We start from the raw sequence: 12,240 nt of genomic DNA on the forward strand, positions 1-12,240 counted from the left end.
GCCTCCTTCTGGCTGCCGTGGCGCTGGGCCACCTGGATCTCCATAGGTTGTCACTTAGCTGCAAGGGGTCTGGTGAGCTGACCGTCTCCGCCTGTCGCCCTCTGGATCTGCTGTGGTTTTCCCTCTTCCCAGACAATGAGCCAAGGGCTCAGCAAATCACAGCAGGGGCACAGAACTGGCCAGCTCTGCCCCGTGCCCAGGACTCTGCCAACAGGCAGACTCTGGTCCCGGCCGTCCCGCTGTGTGGGCTGAAACTCTCACAGATCCGTTTCCGGAATCCTCTCTGCCCAAATCTGCTTCCTCTCACTGAGATTTCTGAGGGCTTTGCCCTCCATGAACTGTTCATACTCCTAACTGCCTCTCAACATCCACTTCCCAGAGAACCAAATGGACAAAATGTCCTTTCCCATTGGTACTTCTGAGATTCTAAACCAGCAAGGATGTTTTGAAAAACAGAAATATTGGATAACATGTCAAGTCTGGAAGCCCAGCAGCTACGGCTTCCTGGGAGCCACATGCCCACGTCCTGTGGGCTCTGGTCATCGCGGAAAAGGAGATTGGAGGCCTGCCAGGATTTTGTTTAGTTTCTGCTCTGGAGATCGGGAAAGTTCCCACACCCTGGACACGATGAATGTTGTAGCCACCAAATCCCACCCACGTGATGAATCCAAGCTCCCTGATCTTGACCTTTGTGCATCAACTTCTCTGAGGAGCTGGGAAACTGGATACATTTGCCCAAAGACTCTTATGTATGATTAAAAATATGCCCTTAGTCCTTTGGGGAAAAAATTGGAAGACCACATGTTCAAGTAGACGTGTTCCATCTTCTCTTACAAACAAGGATGATCTGGCAACGCTGACTCACATTCCCGTCTGGCAGGAAGTGCTGGGGGTAGTGAGGCAAGGTTGTCTTCTCAAAGGGCACCTTTGGGGTGCCCACGCCCCCACTCCTCACTGTTTACCCTGATATCCAGGGCCATGGGAATTATATTCAACACAACGTTCATACTGTGTTATTTCTAGTGGAAGCATTAAGAGGAAAGCCAGACTTATTTTGGGAGCTATGTCTTTACCCAAAGTGGGAAAATGAAAGGTAGATGAAGAGGACCAGTTATTTCTAGAGAAGTGAGAAAGCCCTTTAATGGTTTGGGGAAGAATTATATGCAGATCAGAAGTGCTCCCAGCACGCTTCACTCCTCACCATCCACCTGTATGTCATGACTTCTGGTCATCCAAATTCTCTCCATGAGGTGAACACCGACACTGTCTTCAGGCCAGTGATGAATAGGGTCATTCTAAATTCCCTGAGCACAGTGGCCAGGCAGAGACATGGTTGGGGACACAGGTCAGGTCAAGGTTAATGCTTCCCCATGCTCGATCTGGTCACTTTTCCAACCCTGAATGGGTCAAATCCAGTCTCATTTAGGGAAATTATTTTATTTGAATGCAGTATTAGAATATGATCCCAAGATGAGCTTAGGATGGCAGCCATCTCTTTGTCTAGAGTCTAGCCAAGATGGTGTGTCCTCTGTCTCAACTTTACAGAGTTCCTCGTGTCTCAAAACTTCCAAAATTGAGTATTTGGCTGAAGGCTTTATTTCATCACATCTATTGATGAGAATTAAGGAAGAAAATTAAAGTTGGGTAAAACTGAAAACCATTCTTTTGCTAATGAGAGACATCTGTTTATTGCTTTTTTTGGTAAATGTACATTTGCTTAATAGGTACTTTTTTTAAAAAAAAAAGAAACACCAAGCAAAGGGGTGCCATGACTTTGAAAAATTTATCAGAGTCACAGCCATTTGTTGTCATTAAACATACATTTAGTGAAGCGGCTGCTATTTACTGGGAGGAGGAAGACAGAGGGAGGCAGGAGCAGGTTTGGGAGAGATCCAGGGCTTAGTGAGGTGCGTCTCTGTGAGAGGCAAAACAGCACCCCTGACAGATGACCATGTCCCCAGGACCTTCGGTGCCAAGTGGGACTTCGCAGAGGTGATTAAGGTTGTGGAGATGGGAAAACTATCCTGGTTTGTCCACATGGGACCAAACAGAATCACAGAGCTCCTCATAAGGGGAAGGTGGAGAAGAGGGGAAGTTCACAACAAAGGTCACAAAGAAGACAGAGCAGGAGCCCAGGAATGCAGACAGTCTCTACAACCTGCAAAAGACCCCAAGACCAATTGTCCCCCAATGTAGCCCTACCAACACCCACATTTTAGAGCTCGGGATCTCCAAAACTATCAGATAATATATTTGTTTCCTAAAACTGCTGAGTCCATGGGGGTTTGTGTTAGCAGGGGTCAGAAGGGAATCCTGTGCCTAAACACACGGCCTCCTGGATACAAGGAGAGCCCAGATTAACACAGGGCACTGGAAGAAGGACTGGGGTGCAGCCATTCCCAGCAGGCTTGAGGAACAGGATAATAGCAAGAAAGCTTGCCAATGTGTCATGTCTACCTTTGTCTTCAGTGAAAGCTTGCTCGGGTTCAAGGAACAGAGGGTATCTCCTAGGCTCTGGGGTAGCCTGAGGACACGGGCAAACATGCTACCTTCACTCTTCATCTCTTACAAGTAACTGTGGATTTGCTGGACAACATCCTTTGAGCTTTAAAAGGAAAGTAACATCCTATGAAACAGATCTTTGTTCTTGCATCAAAAGCTGATGAAGAGCCCTTTCCCTCTCTTGCTCCCCTAATTCTGGAGCAAGCGTGAGCTCTTTGGGAAATTTAAGTTTTTCTCACCATGTGTGCTATGGACCATGTGTCCTCTACCAGCCCAGTTCCTCACCATCACTGACGCATCTGGGCACTGCTCAGCTGGGAATTGGGGACAGTTTCTGTCTACCTCAGGATTTAGGGACACTGGCCGGCCACCTGCTGTTTTTCCCAGAATTTTATGATATTCTATTTTACTCAGTGCAATGCAAACAATTTCTTAAAAACATTGAAATGGCACCAGGCCTGTGCCTGGCTTTGTGTTCGGTGCTCGGGACGCAACGATTCTCGTGGTTTAAGTGGAGAGAGGGAAGGCCCTCAGACTTTCAAAACCCATTCTGTTCGGTGGGGTCACTGGCTCTTCGCTGGGGGCTGAACTTTTTGGAAGTTGTTCTATATTTCTAGCAATTTATCTTTGGAGTCTCCATTGAGTAAGACTGAACGTCTAGTACATTAGCCAGCCTCAATGTGACAAGACATCCTCAAATTTACAGAAGGCTGTCCACCACCAGATTGCCATCAGCTCTCCCTGGCCATCATCCAATGCTTATAATTAATTACAGATCTTAAAACCAAGGCACCCACTAGAGAGATAATAACTAACAGGAGGCTTTCCGTTGGAGTCTCTGTTTATGTGTGTGAATTCCCTTCCTGTCCACCAGAGAGCTCCTAGACCGGGTCTTGGTATGCAAATTCTAACTGTCATTCTTAGATCTCCTGGGCCTCTTTTCTTCCTGCACCAGGCAAAATTTTTTATTTCTTGATTACTGTGTATTATTCAGACACAAAGAGAGACAATTAGATGATCAATGGCCTTGGCCTGGATAGAACATTAATTATCATTGGGGTAAATGCCAGAATGCCTTCAGACAGCATCCAAGAAACAGTTGTTTTACTGTCAAGTTTAAAGTTTTGCATAAGAGGAAAAAGAAGAAGAAGAGGAAGAAGAAGGGGGAGGGGGAGGGGGAGGGGAAGAGTAGGTCCCACTGTTCAACCCCTGAGCTGGAACAGGGCCAGCTCTAGCAAGTGGCTTTCTGAGACAGGGTGTTCTGCTAACGACTGAGGAAAGATGCTGGTGCGAATGTTCCTGCGATTTGTGCTTTTGATCTAAGGAAGGTGGTTGACTTTGAAAAGTCAGTTCTTGATGCACGAAGAAACTCACTAAGACGACTAAATAAGACACACTTGATTTATGCGAACACAGTAAAATCTCTAGTTCTTCCTTCCTTTAGGGTGAAGTCCGAGCATGTTCCCCTCCTTCTCTGAACCTCACCAGGCCTCATCAGTAAGCTGAGGGCTGGAGAAGACCCAGGTCCCCCAAGGAAGGGGTGTCCTGGCCAAAACAAAGCTCTTGCACAATTATGGTGGAGAGATTTTGCACCTGTACCCCCTCTTGGGGTTTCATGAGGTGTGATAAAATAGCAATGATGCTGAAAAGCTTTGCCAAATCTTCACTGCTGTGTCCGCTTCTTTCTCAAATACCTGCTAGTCCTGTAAAAAAGTACATGTGAACACATGCCCACAACATGGTTATTTGTCTCCGTTAAACACCTGACTTCTCGTACTGATCTGAACACAACTGTCTTAGCTTTATGATGGCCTCAGTCACCAAGACTAAGTCTCAAAGGGCAGTCTGGCCAGCAAATGGTGGACACAGATGGAGTTGGATGGTGGGGATAGAGCCCCTAGTGACATTCTCTCGGCAGGAATTATTAAAAGGCTTTGAATTTACCAGAAGCTTAGCCACCTGAAATGAGATAGAATACCACTCTTGTTAGCAGGAGAGTACATGAGACATTTTTTCCCCTCATCACTCTCATTCATTTAAGAGAATGAAAATTTTGAAAAAAAATGTTTATGTCCATAAAAAATTGTGGCCAAACCGGATACATCAGAACTCTTTTAAAAATCGTTTTTCAGGCCAAAGCTTTGGGCAAGGCTTTCAGTAGCTTTTTCCATAGTTAGGATCTGGCGGGGGTGGGGGGGGGGAGTGTCTTCATCCCACCGTGGATTTTTAGTGACCACATCCTTTTAAGGTGAAATCCTAATTTCAGGTAACTCCTGAGTAATGGAGAATTCCGTTTTGTTTTGTTTTGTTTTGTTTTCCTTTTCTTTTTTCTTTAAAGGGGCATTCGGTTGATGTCAACATGGCATTCCTTGGAACTGAATTCTCTTTTCCATTTCCTTGTGTCTTCTCTGTCACTTAGGCCTTGAGGACATACTTGTATAATACTCCTAAGTCATTCCTGATTTAGGATTACAAGTATGTACTTGTACTCCTAAATAACTTGTACTCCTAAAGGTACAAGTATGTACTAAATACATAGTACATACTATTTACGATGTACTCCTGATTTAGGAGTACTAAGTATGTACTAAATCCTTCCTGATTTAGGAGTTTGGGGGATACAAAGTATTTGGACCTTGGGTTCTGTAATATTTCTTTTCTCTGTGTTATAATACCTAGAAAAGTAATATCAAACCCATCCTTAGAACCCCAGGTTCTATGGGATTCTGATTGAGTGAGCAATGACCCAACGCAGCTATCATCTGCTAGGAGAAGCTTCATACCCGGCTATTGATGTTGAATTTATGTTGCTGAACATAAAGTCATAAAAAGTCCCAGTTGCACTGTTTTATCAAAGAGGTGTTTCTTTATTGGTCTCTCATGAGTGATTAAACTTCAAATTGGCATCAATTCATGGGCTAAGTGGGAAGGGCCGCTCGGTAACTGGGACTTAATTATATCATCTGGTCCATTAAATGGCATTATCCGAAGTGATTTCCCGGATACATCTAAGGCATGTACCAAGTGGGAACTCTACTGTCAAGCATTTGGGAAACTACTTAAACTATTCAAAATGTCTCTAGATCTTGGCAATTGGGAAGTCAGTAAAGTGTGTTTAGCAGTGAAACAGCTGTTCTTCCTGTTCCAGCATTAAGAAATCGCTTGCAGAGGATGAATGTTCAATTAGAACCAGAGAGTCCCTTTTGTGGATCTCTCCTGGCAGGGCTGCCATGGACAGCAGCTCAGGTTGTTCACTGAGCAAGAATATCCGGGTGAAGGGGCAAGGAAGCACTGAGAGTTAGTCTTCATTATATACGATTGAATAAAAGTTGGTTTCAAATTCTTTCCCACTCCTATTGACAGGTGGGGTCTATGTCCCTGAATTTTAAATCTTGGCCCACTCTAGACCTTTGATCATTGGTTACAGGGGAAGTGACTCTGTTTCAGATTTTTCAGCTTCAGCATGAAGGGGAACTTTAACTGTGCCTTGCTTGAAACATCTGCCCTTGCTGCTGAGGGCTGCTCCCAAGGATGTCAATGCCCCAGCACAACCTGCTTGATCTAGAGCACGAGTCAGCATCTATTTCCTCTTAAAGGGTCACAAAGTACATGTTTTAGGCTTTAATAGCCACTTATAATTTTTGTTGCTGTTGTTGCTTCTTGTCCTCCCAGCCCTCTTTTCCCTTTTCCGCTGTCATCATAGCTGTTCTCTGCTCCTCTCGCTCCCCTTCCTCCACTTTCATTCTTCCCCTTTAAGCATTTAACAATGTAAAAAAAAAAAAAAAAAAGGTAGATGCACGAGCAAATAAATCTGTGTGTGCATCTTCACATACATGTGCTCAAAGGCACAGAGATAGCTGATAGCCATTTATTGCCAGAACAATGACAAAAACAGCCGTTTTTAACCACTGGACCCATTACAATATGATTACTTCTGGGCCCCATGCTTTGTGTTTCTGATCGCTGAGACCATCCACCGGTCCCGTGAAGTACTGTGACCATTACCATTTTGCAGGTGGGAAAACTCAGGCTGAGAGAGAGGGGGTGAGCTCTCCAAGGTCTAGGAGCATACAAGTGATGGAGCCAGGACGGATACACATCTCCTTCAGGTCCAGAGCTGGTTAAACCCAGACATCAACTGACATAAGTCCAGATGGCCCTGGTCGGCCTCCCACCATCAGACACACAGAACCAGGGAGTAGAAGCTTACGCCAGTCAGATCTAGTGGTTTCCTGGATTGTATTTGAGCCCATTTTGGAAAACATTATTATCGACTGGATGGGCCAAGTTTTTGCAGCTTTTCGAACTCCTGTGACAATTTCTGCGTGCACGAGAGGTAGTAAGTGATTCGTATGTGGAGAACATTAACGAAAACAATTGAACTAATAGTTTCAATTGGGGAGAAGGGTCAATTATGGAGAGCCAGAGACTGTCGGAGAGAAACATTTTGGTGTTCACACATTCTGTGCTAATGCGACAGATGATTTGCTCTTTATAGCTTAACAGAGAGTAAAGTAAATTACCCATAAAAGCAAAGAAAAGATTTTCTCTAACAAGGAATGTATTAAATATGCAAATATTTGAATACATCATAGAGCAGACCATAAAATGGGTTTGGTGCCTTTCCTTGATGGAGGGTTTGTAACACTGTTACAGAAATTTGCGCTGGTCGTTTCATTTTAAGGTTTTACTCCATCAAATCCTGCAGCCTCTGCTTTTACTGATTCATACCATAATGGATGTCATGATGGATACTTAAACTTTGATGGCCAGAATTTGGGGGTTGCTGGAATTGTCTTTTTAAATAAACTATATCTGGACTTTCCTTCCTTTCTTCCTTCCCTCTCTTTCTTCCTTTGTCTTTCTCTTTCTCTCTCTCTCTTTCTTTCATTAGAAGCAAGTGCGTTAATTTGCACTTGAGACCATCTTGCTCACTTTGGTAACGACTCTCTTTCACAGCTGCCTTCCATTAATGCTATAGCTGCAATAAAGCTAAGTCTTACAACATTAGCCGTTGAAATGAAACAGGCATATTTTTAGCCAAGGTACAGCCTGCTTGTCTGCACGGTGGCTTGACGCTCTGCTCCACATAGTCACTCGGGGCCCCAAACTCCTCCCACTTTCTGGCTCCTGCCTCGTCTACGATGTTGGTCCCCTGTGTTGGTCAGCAGGTGGGCAGATAGAGAGAGAGAGAGAGAGAGAGAGCGATTGTTTGGGCCAACCCGGGGAGCGGTATACCCAACTTCTTTCCACAGTCCCCTGGGTAGACCCCATGCCCATGATCCTGCCCAGCAGCCATGAGGACTGGGGAGTAGAGTCCGTGCTTATATCCATGCAGAAAAGAGTTTTGCTTATTAAGATCCGTGTATGTTTTGTGAACGCCCTACACGGAGAATCCATGTTCTCCATCTAGAATGCAGCAGGAAGCATCACAACAAACCTCTTTACCAGAATCACTGCCATGAGGGGCCCTGGGGATCCAGTGACCGTGCACTTGTGTGTGAGACTAGCACAGCTGTCAGCCACCTGAGACAGCAGACAGGTGAGGTGCAAAGACTATTTTGCGTGTGTTCCCCATCAACCCCAGCATAAGATGCAGGCTGTTCCTTGATTTCCGCAAAAGCCTCCTTCACGAGGGGAATTTTGTGAGGCCGGAGAGTCAGGAAGCATCACAACAAACCTCTTTACCAGAATCACTGCCATGAGGGGCCCTGGGGACCCAGTGACCGTGCACTTGTGTGTAAGACTAGCACAGCTGTCAGCCACCTGAGACAGCAGACAGGTGAGGTGCAAAGACTATTTTGCGTGTGTTCCCCATCAACCCCAGCATAAGATGCAGGCTGTTCCTTGATTTCCGCAAAAGCGTCCTTCACGAGGGGAATTTTGTGAGGCCGGAGACTCTCCTGAAGCCAGGAGGCAGGTGGTGAGGACGAGAAGAAAGGAAGGGTCTCTCTGTGCAAGGCCAACAGCTTCCGACTGAACATGAGGCGAGCGTGTGTGTCCACCTGCCCTTAGCATGTTTTTGTTTCTCCTCAGTTGCAGAGACACCGTCTGGCAGGGGAAAAGGAGGGGTACATTCCTGGCAGGATTTTTGCTGTCTGCTCTTGGGAGGATACACATTTCACGATCTTATTCATTCTTATTTTTTTCTCCTTTCATAACGTCTTCACAGTTGCCTTTTTCTTTCCTTTTTAAGATTTTATTTTTAAGTCATCTCTACGTACACCCAACCTGGGGCTCGAACTCATGACCTTGAGCTCAACAGCCACACGCTGCACAGAGGGAAACACCCAGGTGTCCCCAGAGTTGCCTTTTTTAACCCCCTCTTCCTCACTGGATTGGAAACTTTACCTGCCATTTATGTTATTCTTGTTGTTGGAATCTCACCTTCCTAACCCTAAGCGTTCGTCATTTTCCTAAATGTGGTTTGACTGATGATCAGTCCCAATGCCAAGGGCTTCCAAATTCCTGGGGGAACAGGAGGGACATCCAGGGGTTCCCCCCTAGATGCCAACAGCCCTGGAAAACGAGCTCTCGGCGGAGGCTCCCCCGGGCTGTCTTCCTCCTACATTTATTTTAGTTTGTTCTTGATAATAGGTCAAGGTCAGTAGGTTCGATCAGGTCACCCAGAGAGTGGGAGGCCCTCACATTCATGCAGCCCGGCTCACCTGGACGGCTCGTTGGGATGGTGCTGGTGATCCGTCTTTCTAATACATTCTCTCGACATCCCTGTGGCTCAGAGGACCACACTCCGAGAACCACTGCATCAAAGAAGGCCCTTCAACACTTCGGCTCGAGATCATAAACCTTAAAGATGCTTTCGCAAAAGCCTGCTTGGACACACGTCCTTTATACGAACACTGTTCTTTAGGCTTTGAAATAAACAGAGGAAAACAAAACAGACTGTGTGTCCAGGTGCCTCTTCCCCAGGAATCAGGCATCTTAAATCATCCTAACTGAATCCCCCACTTGCCGAGCCCCCTGGGACCACAGACGCAGGAGGGGGCGTGAGGGCACCGGGCTGTGGAGAAAACGTGAGCATGAGTCCTGCACCTGTCAGCGTCTGGCCACTGTCCCCACCCCCGCTCCCGTTTCTCCCTCTGTCCTTTATTTGGCCTGCCTGCTGATACCTTAAAAATAAAAATAGCTAACCACTTTTTTAGTGGCCCGGGAGGAACAGGCGAAAATCACTGTTCACGTTCAAATCGCCATCCTCCCCAAACACGGATCTCCTGATTTTTTTTTTTTTTTTAAAGCCTGAATTAATTTAACTTCCATAGGCATCAGGATAATTTAGTGCAAAATTCAACATGTTGCTATCACTCAGTTCACTTTAGAGTGATTGCCAGGCCCCCAGAATTTATCATCAACCTCTCGATCAGTCCCAAGTGATTTCCCACGCTTTACAGTACCTTCTACTCAATGACACAAAGATATAAAAAGTCAGCACTGTGTTTTCACGATGATGAAGTCACTTTCCCTCCTAGGTTGGGCGCCACTAGAAAGAAAGCCAACATTTATGTAAAACACAATGAAAACTTTTTTTTTTTTTTTTTTTTTTAAAGAACAAGCAAGAAAATGATGATCTGTTACTTTCTTGGCCCAGGCTTGCTGTGGGAATGTTTCTCCCTCACGTCAATAAACTTCTAAGGCCTGAGTCCCATTTGTAATGCTGTCTCCTGTGGTCTAAGAGGGCAGGACAAAGGCTGGAGGACGCACAAACGTGTATGTCCCTTTTGAATTTACAGTATTGGATGGGCTTCTGGGCCACCCTAACGATGATTAATCCCTGGGTCTCAACATGCTGCTTCTTAAAATGTTTGATGGTCCAGACCAGAAGATGGGTCTAATTTAACTTTGTGTACAGAGCCATCTCAGCAGGGAAATAATAGAGAACACTGGTTGTGTGGTTTGGCAAGCAAAAATCTCTTTTTAGGGCGCCTGGGTGACTCAGTGGGTTAAGCCGCTGCCTTCGGCTCAGGTCATGATCTCAGGGTCCTGGGCTCGAGTCCCGCATGGGGCTCTCTGCTCAGCAGGGAGCCTGCTTCCTCCTCTCTCTCTCTGCCTGCCTCTCCAACTACTTGTGATTTCTCTCTGTCAAATAAATAAATAAAATCTTTAAAAAAAAAAATCTCTTTTTACCTTGACATTTCAAATGATGACTGTATGCTATAATTCCTTTTATCTTTTTTTCTCACTATTTTAATTTCCATTTACCACTATATTCCTATTAGCACTCCCCCAGTCTGTGTAAGATGACAGTGTCCTTGTAAGATGGTAGACTCTTGGTATAATTTAAAGGGTTAATGCCAAAGGAATCTCATGGAAGGAATAATGCTTTTTTACTCTCAAGAGATCAAGAATAGCATTTTAGGAAAAATTGCTCTATTGCATTTTGTAAATCTACTCTTGGCTTGTTGGCATGTTTTATAAAAAGAGTAAGAGGGAGAGATTTTTAAAATATACTCTTTGCTTGTTAGAATCTTTTATAAAAAGATTAAGAGGGAGAGACAAAGAAAATGAACCGAAGCGGGGAATAATTATTATCAGATTGAGATCATTCATCTCTGTGAATTACGTGGTTAGGCATCTTTAATTTTATATTCAGTGTTTGATTTTCCCAAAGTCACACATTGTTTTATTCTGTCAACTTTACCCTTTCTCTAATGTTCCAACCTTAACTTATTTTTTTTTTCTAAGAACTCCTTTTTGGGGGGTACCTGGATGGCTCAGTCAGTTGAACATCCAATTCCTGATCTCAGCAGCTCAGGTCTTGATCTTAGGGTTATGGGTTCACACCCCTGTTACGCTCTACACTGTGCAGGCTACCTTAAAAAAGAAAGTTACCTTTCTGTACTTTACTAGAAAGACAAAGCTTTATCTTAACTGTACTATGATCGCTCATTGGAAGTTAAATGAAACGCCGCATGCTAAGAGGAGTTAATAAAATCACACGGAAAGAAGACCCATGGCCCCCAATCTGGATGACATGAGCCAAGTATGAGACGAGCCACTCTCCGCACCCAGGGGCCCGCAAATCGATCGCGTTCGTGATGTCAAACGTCCGGGTGTTTGCAAGCATCCTCACGCTGGGCTGGGTAAATTAGACCCACCATCTGGCTGTTTGGGTGAAATTTACAGTATTCATATGTACACATTTTAAGAGTGTCATGAAGACATCTCCAGCCCTGCTCACTTGTCTGGTTTTTCGAAGCAGCAAGAAAGGATACAGGAAGTGGGATGGTATTTTTAAAATGACCTCTCTCGATGCCATAGCCGCCTGTGATTTACAATCCCAGAGCTCTTTTCTGGATCTAAGTTCTGGCATTTAACCCACCTGGGCTGCAGGGTTCCCCACCTAAATTTCTCATGTAGTAAATTAATAGCTTTGTTCTTGTATCTGTAGATAGTGCCTTGAAGTTTGGCCTAAGGTTTCTCTGTCTTGGACTTTTAACTGAGCTCTAATTTTTCCCCCCACTGGGAATCTGGTCCTGGAGACAATCCCTTCAGTTTCTGGACAAGGTCTTCCACTTGTAGGCATGCTCTGAAATGCCATCAGATACAGAATCCCATGTCTGTTAGGGAGAGGCCCCTTCCGAACTCGTCTTGCTCTGGGTTTCCACAAAAGGACATAGGGGAGGCAGGAACACCAAACCGTGGCTGATGGGCCTTGAGAGGAGATGGGGCTAATTGATTCCACAGCCAGAAAGGCTGGCCTTGGTTTTGCAGAATATTCTG

This window comes from Mustela lutreola, chromosome 11, assembly GCF_030435805.1.
Source record: "Mustela lutreola isolate mMusLut2 chromosome 11, mMusLut2.pri, whole genome shotgun sequence".
Lineage (NCBI taxonomy): Eukaryota > Metazoa > Chordata > Mammalia > Carnivora > Mustelidae > Mustela > Mustela lutreola.